This window comes from Protopterus annectens, chromosome 14.part0 (assembly GCF_019279795.1).
Source record: "Protopterus annectens isolate FY-2018-M chromosome 14.part0, PAN1.0, whole genome shotgun sequence".
NCBI lineage: Eukaryota > Metazoa > Chordata > Ceratodontiformes > Protopteridae > Protopterus > Protopterus annectens.
This window is the reverse complement of record NC_056748.1, coordinates 425,291,581-425,306,724: the sequence shown is the minus strand read 5'-3', so window position 1 is coordinate 425,306,724 and position 15,144 is coordinate 425,291,581. Positions and strand designations below refer to the sequence as shown.

At 38.8% G+C, this 15,144-nt stretch overlaps 1 protein-coding gene across 7 annotated transcripts in view; it reads right to left on the bottom strand.

Moving 5' to 3' along the window:
* CTBP2 (C-terminal binding protein 2) overlaps positions 1-15,144 on the bottom strand; it is a 2,784,951-nt gene that overhangs the window by 701,618 nt on the left and 2,068,189 nt on the right. The window lies entirely within an intron of this gene.

Below are 15,144 nucleotides of genomic sequence, written 5' to 3'. Positions count from 1 at the left end.
TTTTCGCTCATCCATCAGTAACTTTCTTGAAGAACTCATGCATTTTAAGAGTGCAGTACTTGACCTTAATAGAATATCATTGTAGTTTGACAATGTCCTTGTCTACTAATTCCATAATGATCCTTTGCATAACCTTACAGAAAAGGCTGTTCAGATTTGTTAGTCTACATTTACTGGGTTCAGGTGACGGCTTGCCCTTATGCAGGGTGATGACAGTTTAGGTCCTGTATTCATTTGGCACATACCCTGTTTTGAGTCTAAAATTTAATGGCCTTTGCAGGAGGGTTGACAGACACTGTTTCAGGTCCGGCATTACTCAGCAGGTTATGTTATCTGGCATAAGAAGGCAGGGTTCTCAACCTTGGATACTGCATTACGGACATGTTCTTGGGACAGTATGAGGCAGCTTACACAGAAGTAAGTTGGTTCTGGGAATGTTGGCATATAGGGGTTTTGGGAACATTGGGCTATAAGGGTGTCAGATTTGAGTTACATTTCTCTGCTATTGAAACGGCTAGAAGCTATGGATATGCATACCTTTGAACTGTCCCAGGATTTGTGTTATGTGCATGATTTGACATTGTATTTTTGTCATGCCCTTGTACATATTCATAAATTCCAGATAAATAAATGATGATGCAGTCATTCAGTAATGCCACACATTAGACTATCATACTTACTATTGGCAAGTTGATGCTAATTAAATGCACTTGTTAAATGTATATTTCATATTGGAACCAGAGCAAAATACATGTTTCACTTACACATGACCCATTCTCACCATGACCTGTTTTTCCTTTGATGTAAGATGAATGATAAGGCATCAGAAAGCACAATTAGGATGCCCATGGGGGGTCATGGCTACCTGTGTCATAACTGCCAGATCATTACTCTTTGACAAACCTGTTCTTCCACTGTCTGTTTCATAAATCAAGCAAACTCATTTACATAGGTGTCCCTATGTCTGCAGTTGCCTTTCAATTGGAATAACTCACATTTCCTTGGATGTCTCTCTCTTTGTATCATAAGCAATGGGGTCACTGTTGTTTAGTCTTTTCAGCGTATGCCTTTTGTGTTGCCCCTTTGAATTAATGACTTATGTTTTGCTGTCATTTAATTTACATCAATTTCCTTTAGACATAAGGTCTGCCATTCAGTCTTATGTTGATATTTCCATTTTAATTTGAAAGTAGAGAGCACACCTGCTTTCATTAACTTTGTCACCTCCACAGTGTGTATCCCATTGTACTACACTGCCTTTAGATATGCACATGCTCACTTCAAGCATCTTTGTCACTTGACTATTTAGTACTGCATTTTTGATAAATGAGTTCTGGACCAGTATGCTGTATGTAGTCATATATCATTAGTCCGCCAAAATCATTAGTTTAGTTTTGTTACTTAATTTATTTACAGTTTTTTTAAACATTCACCTGGACACAGTAGATAGAATACAGCATATAGAGAAACATTACAAATACAGATCAGCACACAGCTGGGTAAACAAAGTGAGGGCAACAATAAGAGAACTTTATGTTTGTTTAGAAGACAATGTAAAAGAAAATATATTACTGGGCATATTTTAAGAAATTGATATATTGGCCTAAACTGTGGATTGATATTTTTTTAACTTCTAATTCTTGAGAGAGCGCTAGTCAAAAGTCAGGAGTAAAGAAACATGAAGGAAGAGTTTCAGTGGCACACCAGGCTGTGATTTCTTTGATGTCTATTGTCATGCAAAGTTGACTAAGTAGCTAAACCTAAGCAAGCTGGAAATGTGAGATTCTGGCTCATTGAAGGAGGGGAGGTGGGAGGAGTAACTTGGTCAGGAACTGCAACTAACAAAACCACTCTTTCTAAAAAGTCTTTTTTATCTCAGTAATTTGTTGGCACTTTTGTAAGTTTTTTTCAGAGAATGTGTAGTACATTGTTGAGAACAACATATGTAAAATCCAATGCAGACTAGTCAATGACACTTGCTCTGTCTCTGCAGACTCTTAAACTTGGCATTTTTTTTTCAGGTTTCCCATTGTAAGTGAATGGAATTCTAATCTGACAACAAATGGTAGGGCTACTTTTTCTCACAACCAGGGTTGTCATACTGCATTTTGGGACACATTTAGCTGATCATGTGAAAAAACTCTCATCAGGATGTCTGCCCCCATGAGGGCAGACAGGGATAAAAAATAAAATAAAATTAGGAATGAACACTTATTTTGTGGCAAGCAGCTTTGAGAGGTACAGAAATTCACCACTAGAGAATAAATATGTTTTTTCATCATTTGCCTGTAGTGGTCCTTTAATGCAATCATTCAGGTGTAATGCAGCTCATTAACATGCCTGTTGAGCACATCTGTATAAAATGCTTGTGTTAATAATTAAATGTTTAACCAAGTAACTAGTCTAATTTTACACACGTCTGCCTGACAGATGTGTTAAGGTACTGCATTACAGCAGAGTGATCGCTTTAAAGTGTAGTGTTGCCCCGGTAAGTCACACAGACAGGAAATCAGTCATCTAATAGCTGTATACACGTACCTGTGACATATGACCTCGTGTGTGCCCGCATGTGGCATGTCAACCCCTACATGAATGGGTTATGGCCCATGCACGCACTGCCCTCCCCATAGCAGTATTATGACAAACCTGCTGAGGTCATCCAATGTGGGAGAGCTGTAGCTCAGTAATCTCCATGGCGCGTCCTGTAACAGCGTACTGCTGTAGTGATAAACTAGTTAGGTAGTAGTTCTAACCCCAGACTTGCCAATTGTGTGTGTGATTGTGTGCGTGTCTGTCTGTCTCAGACTGTGTAGAGAGAAATGCTTTTTCGACTACTCACAGTCTGTACAATTCATATACTCAACTTTGGCAAGGCTGCTGATGTCACTCACCTAGAAATACACCTCTGGGAAAGTCGTAGCCCAGTAGTCTCTGTAGTGCTTTCTGTAACTGTGCATTGCTGTAGTGTGATAAAGTAGTTAGGTCAGTGTTCTAATCCCAGACTTGCCAACTGTGTGTGTGTGTGTGTGTGTGTGTGTGTGTGTGTGTGTGTGTGTGTGTGTGTGTGTGTGTGTGTGTGTGTGTGTGTGTGTGTGTGTCCGTCTGCCTGAGGACAGACCAATGCTTTTATAGTACTCACAATCCGTACAATTGATATACTCAACTTTGGCAGTCCTGCTGATGTCACCCACCTAGAAATACATTTCTCGGACTGCTGTAACCCAGTAATCTTGGTAGCGCGTTCTGTAACTGTGTAATGCTGTAGTGTGTTAAAGTAGTTAGGTAAGTGTTCTATTCCGAGGCTATGTTGGTGGCTATGAGTGTCTAGCCACTGGATGTGTTGGGGAGTGTGTTTTGTAGTTTTCCTGTATAGTGGCCATATATATCACAATCAGCCAAGTGACTGGGTTGGCGAGACATACCCATATATTTGGCAATAGGCCTGGTGAGTAACGTCAGGAACCCTATTATTACCCAGAATACAGTCTGAACCCATGTGTCGGACAGAAACACACTTGCTTTGGGATTAACACCAGTACAAAATAGAGGAGTTGCAGGTGCTTTCCTTTTCAATCTTTTCTAATGCTTTGGTGTCACAAGGTTTGTTCTTGGGATATATAATCTATATCTATGTATGTGTGTGTGTGTGTATATATATATATATATATATATATATATATATATATATGTATAATCTACATCTATATTTTATATATATATATATATATATATATATATATATATATATATATGGACATTAACATACATACATCTACGTAATTGAATACATGTGCTGTACTGTAGAATGGGTACATTTCTGTTATCGGGGCAACACTATTAATGCAATCATTTAGGTGTAATGCAGCTCATTAACATGACTGTTGAGCACATGTCGGTATAAAATGCTTGTGTTAATAATTAAATGTTTAACCAAGTAACTAGTCTAATTTTACACACGTCTGCCTGACAAATGTGATAAGGTACTGCATTACAGCGGAGTGATCGCTTTAAAGTGTAGTGTTGCCCCGGTAAGTCACACAGACAGGAAATCAGTCATCTAATAGCTGTATACACGTACCTGTGACATATGACCTCGTGTGTGCCCGCATGTGGCATGTCAACCCCTACATGAATGGGTTATGGCCCATGCACGCACTGCCCTCCCCATAGCAGTATTATGACAAACCTGCTGAGGTCATCCAATGTGGGAGAGCTGTAGCTCAGTAATCTCCATGGCGCGTCCTGTAACAGCGTACTGCTGTAGTGATAAACTAGTTAGGTAGTAGTTCTAACCCCAGACTTGCCAATTGTGTGTGTGATTGTGTGCGTGTCTGTCTGTCTCAGACTGTGTAGAGAGAAATGCTTTTTCGGCTACTCACAGTCTGTACAATTCATATACTCAACTTTGGCAAGGCTGCTGATGTCACTCACCTAGAAATACACCTCTGGGAAAGTCGTAGCCCAGTAGTCTCTGTAGTGCTTTCTGTAACTGTGCATTGCTGTAGTGTGATAAAGTAGTTAGGTCAGTGTTCTAATCCCAGACTTGCCAACTGTGTGTGTGTGTGTGTGTGTGTGTGTGTGTGTGTGTGTGTGTCCGTCTGCCTGAGGACAGACCAATGCTTTTATAGTACTCACAATCCGTACAATTGATATACTCAACTTTGGCAGTCCTGCTGATGTCACCCACCTAGAAATACATTTCTCGGACTGCTGTAACCCAGTAATCTTGGTAGCGCGTTCTGTAACTGTGTAATGCTGTAGTGTGTTAAAGTAGTTAGGTAAGTGTTCTATTCCGAGGCTATGTTGGTGGCTATGAGTGTCTAGCCACTGGATGTGTTGGGGAGTGTGTTTTGTAGTTTTCCTGTATAGTGGCCATATATATCACAATCAGCCAAGTGACTGGGTTGGCGAGACATACCCATATATTTGGCAATAGGCCTGGTGAGTAACGTCAGGAACCCTATTATTACCCAGAATACAGTCTGAACCCATGTGTCGGACAGAAACACACTTGCTTTGGGATTAACACCAGTACAAAATAGAGGAGTTGCAGGTGCTTTCCTTTTCAATCTTTTCTAATGCTTTGGTGTCACAAGGTTTGTTCTTGGGATATATAATCTATATCTATGTATGTGTGTGTGTATATATATATATATATATATATATATATATATATATATATATATATATGTATAATCTACATCTATATTTTATATATATATATATATATATATATATATATATATATATATATATATGGACATTAACATACATACATCTACGTAATTGAATACATGTGCTGTACTGTAGAATGGGTACATTTCTGTTATCGGGGCAACACTATTAATGCAATCATTCAGGTGTAATGCAGCTCATTAACATGACTGTTGAGCACATGTCGGTATAAAATGCTTGTGTTAATAATTAAATGTTTAACCAAGTAACTAGTCTAATTTTACACACGTCTGCCTGACAGATGTGTTAAGGTACTGCATTACAGCGGAGCGATCACTTTAAAGTGTTGCCCCGGTAAGTCACACAGACAGGAAATCAGTAATAAGGAAATACTTGCAAATAACACGACATTCCTTTTTCTATTAATTAGGCATGACATGGTGATATGTACACTGCATGAAACGCCTAACATGAAGTAACTGCCTGTGCTTACAGTTTACGAAGACGTAGTCATGCTGACCATTTGTAATCAGACAGTTTTCAGTCCTCTGTGAGGCATGTGAAATGATGATTAAAAGACAGTGAAATTGCTATGTATATGTTTGCCGTGAAGGGCTTACAAGACACAAGTTGTTAAGATTAGGCTTCAACTTGGATTAATTATGTAAAAGCCGTGTACAATAGCAACAGATGTATACATCGTAAACACAGTTATTTCCGGGCTCAGCGATGCCTTCCTAAATCCATGCCTGACACTCTTAAAAATCAAGCGATCATTGTTTACTGATTGCAATTGCATCCTCACGGCTTAAAGAAGCCAAGTAAGTATAATTAGAGATGTTGAGGACGGGTATTTGACAATGAAAATGTTTTCTACAATGCCTACTTTCCTTAAAATGGATAGACTGCTGTAATATTAGGCCTTTGTCTTTGTTTTTGCACCATTCTGCTTTCGGGCAAACACTTTCAATGCGGGTGCTGAGCTCCGACTCCAACCTCAAGCCATGTTGTTTGGATGTTAATGTTAATAGTTGTGTGTAAATCAGTTAAATGGATAAAATGTAAAAACAAAATGAAAACAACTGTAACTTCTACATTTTACACACACATGTTAAGACTAACACAAATACACGGTTTGACACTGGATTCGGAAGTCAGCAAATGCATTAACAGTGTTGCCCCGTTAATGGAAAAGTACCCCCACACAAACGCACTTAAACATGCTTACTGGTGCTTATATATGTTTACTACTGCATATTTGTGCTTACACCTGCTTAATAGTAACTTATTTATTATGTCACTAACACTGAGATTGAATGACATTAACTAAACATTTCATGCAGTACTCCAGTTCACATGTACATGCTCTTATGTAGGTTGTACAGCAATACGATGTATAAATATGTTTATATACACATTCCACATGGAAAATATGTGCTAATCTGGGACTTGGACCGTGAATGCCTGTTCGTTAGGCGAATACTCTGACCAATACACTATTGTTGTGCTGCTTCAGTTGCATATATACCCATATACCCATGTCTCCTAGTTCCCCAAACACCCACCCCAACACTTCACTACCACTGCAGTCATCCATTCTCCAGTTGGATTCGCGGTGTATCCACACCACTACACATTGGTCACTCCCTACCCCTGTAGACCCATCCCATTGGTTGACTCAGTACACGTATCCTCAGGAATCCCTAACGTTTAGTCCACAAACATTGGTGACATGAGTGACCAATAGGACACTATTCGCAATTTTTGCGTTATCCCACATCGGACACACTTGTCTTTATGTCAAGATTAGACTCTTACTTCCTTACATCCCGTTAACATGACACTACAATGAATTAATTAGTCTGACTATATGGTAACGTACACGTTACACATGAGAACTAATTATGTACGTGTTCGGTGTGATTCTTTTACAACTAGACCGGTTTAGTATTTGGCATTGCTGTTGCAGCCAAATCACAGGGATAATTCCCTGTGTGAGACAGTCCTCACATTTGACTTATTCAGCACAGCACTGACTTTGGACATTGTACACACTTCTGCGTTTTAGCAATTTTGTCCCTTCCCTCTTATGCACTACCTATTATTCTATCTACTGTCGAGGGTTGTAAGGGCACATTCATGTGTTTATGTCTGCAAATGGAATGGATATGTTACAGGGAATGTACTTCTACATATAGATGTATGCGTGTGTGTATGCATACATACTTATAACTAACTCGCTGGCCTCCATGAGGCGGTCCAATTAGAACCAGACCATCCAACCATGACACGCCTGGATCCATAATCACATACCCATGGTTCCTCGACCCCACCCGAGTTCGACATACACGCAATCCATCCATTATCCAGTTGCTTTCACGGCCATGACACACCTTCACACATTGCCCTCCCCCCAGCATTAGGGGCCCTACACGTATGTTGTACCAACACATGTATTATCATGCTCTCCCACCATTTAGTCCTTGAACATACCTGCCCTTGCTTGTGTAATGGACGGAGATCCAAATATGCTGTCAATTTTTGGTAGTCCCACTGGGGACTACTCTCTGATTGTTTGTAAAGTAAACTTAGCAGATCAACAATGTTACTCCCACTGGTAAAACCCTGCCTGTGGTGTGAGTAGCAGTGCTTTGCTCACTCCTGGCCAGCTTGATATGACATACGCTGACAGCACTATATAATACTATAGTTGCTGTTGATTCCCTTCTCATTCCTTTTCTATGCTTTATTGTTACGACGTTCATTCTTCATATATATATATATATATATATATATATATATATATATATACACACACACATATATATATATATATATATATATATATATATATATATATATATATATATATATATATATATATATATATATACATATATATATATTATATATATACATGTGTGTGTGTGTGTGTGTGTGTATATATATATATATATATAAATATATATATATATATATATATATATATATATGTGTGTATATATAAATATGTATATATATATATATATATATATATATATATATATATATATATATATATAAATATATATATATATATATATATATATATATATATATATATTACATCTGTACATACTTATCACCCACGCAAGTGCACTCAGATTTGCTTACTGTTTGTTATACATGTTTACTGCTGCTTATTTGTGCTTACTTGTGCCTTATTCATTATGACAGTACCACTTTGATTGAATGGATTTGGTTAAAAGTCCCATGCGATACTCAAGTTCACTTTTACATGTTATTATGTTGGTTTTACAGCAAAACAACATTCATTCCACATGGAAAATGATATATGCTATAGCTGAAGTAGAACCATGAATGCATGTTCGTTAGGCGGATGCTCTAACCATTACAATATTGGTGTGCGGCTTCATTTTGATGTATACCCATGGTTCAAAGTTACCCGAACACACGCCTCATCACTTCACTAACACAGCAGACATCCATTCTCCAGATGGAAAAACCACACCACTACACATGCACCACTACCTACTGCTCTAGACCCATCCTGCATGTTGACTCACTCCAAGTATATTCAGACGTGCCAAGATTATAGTCCTGGAACATATGTTCATATAATGGTCAGGGTGTTCAAATAGTCTTCTGGTTTTTGGCTCATCCGACTGGGGACTGGGACTGCCCTGTACCTGTTTGAAAGTCAGACTTAGCAGGTGGACAAAGTTAGCCCCACTGTTAGCATCCTACCTGTGGTTGGAGATGCAGGGGGTTTGCTCACCTCTGGCCAGCTGGATATGACAGCACTAAATAATACAGGAGTTCCACTGCTGTTTTCCTTCGCATTCATTATGAATGCTTTATTGTGAACATGTTCGTTCTTTACAGATATATATATATATATATATATATATATATATATATATATATATATATATATATCTGTAAGTACGCATGCATATACATCTACATGATTATTTTCTTTGATCATACTGTTGAATGACTGTGTTGTCTGCTATGTTTGTGATAACATCAGAGTTAAGTATAACTGCCGTCCTTGTGGTAAATCACATTGGTTGTGGTGTGTAGGGTCCTGGAGTTGAGCCTTGCCGAGGCAGTTTATTGTGTTGCTAGGCAGAACAAGGGCCGTTGAACAAAGGGTGAGTACAACACATTTCAGCAGCGGTTTTCTGTTTCTTCATGTTTAACTGCTGCTTCCCTTCACACAAACACCTTCTCCATTCTTACTGTGATACGTCACTCCAGTTCACATTTCAATGGTATTATATCATTATACAACATAAAAATGTCAGAGTATGCTCGTATACAGATTCCGCGTCATAAATGGTGTGTGCTGCAGTTGAACCAGCAATGTCTGCTCCTTAGGCGGATGCTCTAACCACTACACTATTGCTGTACTGCTTCACTTGCATGTATACCCATGGTTCATAGTTACCCGAACACACGCCGAAATACTTCAATATCACAGCAGTCATCCATTCTCCAGTTGGAAAATAACCTCACCACTACACATGCGCCACACCCTACTGCTCTAGACATGCCCCGTATGTTGGCTCACTCCAAGTATATTCAGACGTCCCAAGCTTATAGTCCTGGAACATATGTTCATATAATGGTCAGGGTGTTCAAATAGTCTTCCGGTTTTTGGCTCATCCGACTGGAGACTGGGACTGTCCTGTACCTGTTTGAAAGTCAGACTTAGCACGTGGACAAAGATAGTCCCACTGTTGGCATCCTACCTGTGGTTGGAGACGCAGGAGGTTTGCTCACCTTTGGCCAGCTTGATATGACAGCACTAAATAATACGGGGGTTCCGCTGCTGTTTTCCTTCGCATTCGTTATGAATGCTTTATTGTGACCATGTTCATTCTTCATGGATATATATACATATATATATATATATATATATATATATATATATATATATATATATATATATATATATATATATATATATATATATATATATATCTGTCTGTACATACATATGCATATACACCTACATACTTATTTACATTTCCCATACTGTTGAATGGCTGCCACTTACTGCCACACAGTGCCTTAATCACCCTATATCCGACAGCCATTATTCTGGGCATCATATAAAATTAGCAGCTCTTGCAAGGCTTGGACCCAGGAACAGAAACACCATAGTCACTGGTTTGACCACTAAACCATCCGTGATACATTCTGCATGGATGGTAGTTAAGATATATGACTTTTCTACAGGCATTCCACACTACTGGCAACAAATGTGACAGTCGGTTGGTGTACATATGTATAGTACATGTTAATGTTCATATGTTTCTGAGAGACATATCTATACATTTGCAAGTATACATATTTATGAAAAGGACACATACTTGACAACTACTTATATGCATGTATGTGTGATGTGTAGCTATGCGAATATAAGTATGTACATTTATAGATATATGACTACATATCTGGGGTTATACATGGCCATATATATGAACACCCGCATCCGGGAGGGACCTGTACTATTTGTATACAGGGATTGTGTGCATCATTACAACGTGGAACCTGGACAGGGTATACAATTTGTGGACATGTACTATTTGGAAGATGGTATGGGGAAGCTTCTTGGGAACATGTGAAAGGTATATATTCCAGATAATGCACATGGGGAGATGTGCATCACGGTCAGGTGTTTAATCCCGGGTAGTAGGTTCTGCAGGACCGGGTGGAGGCTGAGCAGAGTTGTGGACAAGTACTGCTAATCCAACTTGTGTCTGGATGTCAACGGGGGTGGAAATCGTATTGTGCCACCAAGTCTAATCTTGAGAACAGACACTTATCCAATGAGGGATGTCCAAAAATTGTGGACACCGATGACCCCCATTCTTTTGGTTATATGAAAATGAGGGAGGGTTATACATCCATGGAGTACTTAGTTTGCATGCCTGAGACTGCTTAGGGTGAGACTGCGTACAGATGTGGGTATGGGGCACTATGTGCAGATATGGCTGGCCGAAGCTAGCAGCCCGAGTATGGGTGGTTTTGGTGGACGTTCAGCAAGGGGGGGGGGGTGTGCTGTGGAGGGGAAGATGGGTATTCAATTATGTATCCAGGTGTGTAGGGGTTGAATGGCTCAGTTCAGACCAAACCATTATGTGGTGTGAGCCGGTACTGTTTCTGTACATGTGTATCATACATTTTAATGTTCATATGTTTGTGGGATTGTGTTCTGCAATATGACCTGACAGGGTGTATTGGGGATGTGAATGTATGTTCTTTAGTTTCCTTTTGGATTCTCCCACTGCTCCCTCGTACACCTCCAGTTCACCTAGTGTAAATCTGACCCAGTCTCCCCTTGGTGGATTATTATATTACCCTTCACCCCCCCAAAATCCACATACACACCATCCATCCCTTCTTTGGTTGTTAGCCCATGGCATAGACAGCAGTACACGTTGCCTACTCTACATATCTCTGATACCATTATGGTTGTGAGGCCAACCCTAGCATATTTGGTCTTCCACATGCTGTACTTCATGCACACACAGAAATACTTATCTTTCATGACATGGTAGGCTGACCCAGGTTATACCCATTCATTTTTGGGCCGTCCAGACAAGGACGACTTGGACTGTGAATGGGCAGATATTATGCGAATGCTCTAACCATTTGGCTAGGCTTAGCAAAGAGCAGCGGCGTGCAAACACTCTGCATTTTGCTTCCACTTGGTATAAAAATCAACACAACAATGAAATACGGACATGGGGTTTTAAATGTAATAGTCCTAGGGATGGGGGCTCAACATTCAGCTACGTGCTTGCGTGTTTACTCCTGTGATTTTATTTTGGTGTTTGCGGAACTCTCTTGTATGCTTTGCATACATTTCAGTATCCATGGACACTGACAGGATTGATTACTATTAGAGGCAGGCTGTACTAGTCAGCATTTTTGGTTGCGCGACTGTAGCAGACATGTTCACGCCTCCGTGCAGCACGTAAACATGCCCTCTGCACTCGCACACGTTTCCTGTGCACGTGGACGGTGTGGCAGCGTGCCTTCATTAATATACATATGGTGCTGCTGTGCCATCTATATGCCACACGCTCGGCGCAAGGCTAACACCGTCCTTGCACCCTGCTTCATGAATGCCGGGGAGTATCTAATCAGTACCAAAAAGTTACAGGACTTTGTTGTACAAAATGAGGGATTAGGGGTTGACACCCCTATTTTACAGTCTTTTAGTGTTTCTATTCTTTTGGACAAAATACACAAGGCAAGTTTGTTCCTATATAGATTTTCCATAACCAGAAAAGTCTGAACATGAGAGCCAGAAAAGATGAAAGCCCATAAACAAAAAGATTATGGAAAAACAGAATAAATAACTTTTTAAAATTTATATATTATAATAATTGTTGTTGATTTTTAAATCCTAAATATCATAATTTAACTTGCCTTGATATTCAAATATCAACTTCATAAATGCAAAAGTCACTTTGAGGTGAGCAAGAGACCTTTAATGTACACTTGTGGAAGTGAAGCACTCAGCCTAAGGTTGTGTCCCCAGCTATACCAACAGATACTTGCTGAAAGTGCCTGGTGCACTTTGTAGTGTGTTTTTTCAATGTTTACATATGCTGACGTTTAAGTGCGCACAGTCCAACAGGACTGCAGTAAAAGGGCATTGATGTAAATGTTTATAAAGTTGGATGTGCACAACAAAGCTAAATCTGTTTGATCTGAATCTGCAGACAACTGACCTCAATTATGTCATCAGAGTGCTGCAGTCACCAAACAAACTTACAGTGAACTTCTCTAAACATGCAGCTCATTTTTCTAGTCTTCTTAGTTTAATGTTTATGATTCTGGTTGCTTTGTGCATGCCCTGTTAATCTTTTTCAAGTACAGTGTGGGACATGGTCTTCCACTACACAATTTAAATAATAAATAAAGCACAGTTAGTTGCTCAAGGAAAATATCCCTTAATTTACAAGCAATGTCACTATTTCAATAGCAGCTGTAAGTGTCATGGTATACGCTGACCTTTTTCTTGAAAATACAAAACAACTGAGCCAGCTTTCAACCAGGTCTAATACTGTTGTAAAAATGTCTACAATGCTTCAATATATCCAGGAAATTATTTCGAGATGGAACATAAGGAAAAGTAAGGAAAGAGAAGAAAGGCTGGGATAGCTACATTACTTATGAAGCTCTGTGAAAGAATGACTGCTTTAAATTTGGAATAAAATACTGACAATTGTCTTCAGAATGTTTTTTATGATGTTGCTTTATGAATACAGGCAGAAAGATTTTCCCTATGTAGCAAAAAAGCAGTTTTACAAAGTGACAGTTATAGCTCCTTCTTAGGTTGTAAAATTACGCTTCAGACTAGATCTGAAATATGAGAACTAACCCATTTATGAAAAGCTGTGAAGAAATGAAGACATGATAACTTTTGAGAACAAAATACTGAAATCTTTAACATTATGAGGTAGTGCTCATCAAATTAAATGCAGCATTGAACTCAAGCAGTTTTCCAATATCTGCTGTCCAAATCTTTAGTGTATCACCTTACTTTAGCTCACAAACTCAAGGTGAATTCTCGCCTGTAAAATTCATTTTACAAAGTCACAATGAAAACAGTTTTACAGAAAGAAACACAGTGACAGTGCCATAGGTCTTAAACTGAAAAGCCTCTAAATGTCACATAGAAATTTAGGTTCAACTTTTTCATAAACGGTAACGTTTATTTACTGAACTATCCAAAGAGATAGGCTATACTTTCATTACTGTTTCTAAAATATCGTCAGGAAGCTGTAGAGTGAAAATGTATCTTGGATCAAGGGAAGAAAGACAGACTGCAACTCTGGAAGGTATGCAGTGGTGAGTAGAATCTGATAAGTCAGATTTGGAATTGGATGGCAGCCCACCCTCTTTACTACAAGGAAATGAAATAAATGAGGATTGTTTTTGTTATTTCAAAGACTTGACAGTGGCTGAGTGAGTGCCCCCCAGTGCTACTAGAGGTACTGCAGACCCAAGGGACAGTGCACTTCCTTGTGTCACTATAAATCAGTCTGTCTGCAAAACAGGAATGAAAAACTGCCATGAATGAGTTGAGTCTTTTTGATTACACAGAATCTGCATCTACTTGTCACAAAGGATGGATTTTTTATTATTATTATTATTATTATTGTAGAAACTGATACTATCAGATATGGCACCTAGAAATATGACAAAGAAAAATCCATACCATTGTAAGTGAGTCTGGATATGGGTGGACATGAGACTTTTTTTTTTTCAATTTATGAACAAACTGTATGTTTTTTTACAGAGAATAACATCTGACTCTGGTAGACAATTTCTCTCTCTCTCTTGATATATATATATCAGTATGTATCTCTATATCTCTATCAATGTGTGTGTGTGTGTGTGTGTGTGTGTGTGTGTGTGTGTGTGTGTGTGTGTGTGTGTGTGTGTATGTGTTTTGATATATATCATATGTTTGCAGTACAATTTGGATGAAGTTGAGGAGGCTTTTGTTCAGCACACAGAACAACTAAACTGCATTTGTGACTTCAGGCACTGGAAACTAGCATCCTTATAAGTGCTTTTGCATATAAAATCTTAATCCTATAATATGGGTACCCTGGAAGGTCATTATTAAAGTGCAAACATGGGGTAGAGATTCAAAATAAGCAGATGGAAAAGTTTTTTTTCTCTTACAAAAGTAAAACACCACTTGCAGTTCTTGGCTTCACAGTAAGAGTATTTTTCTCTTTTGTTTTCCCAGGGTTGACACTGGTAGATTGAACACCTACCAGTGTCATTAATAATACATTTGTGTTGGGGGGTTGGAGCATGGGAAGAGGTGAATGAAACATTAATGAAAGCAGCCTTCCTTTGAGACAGGTAGGTGAAGTTAACAAATCCACTTTGATGAGCAAGTACAATAGAACATCCACATTCTTGTTT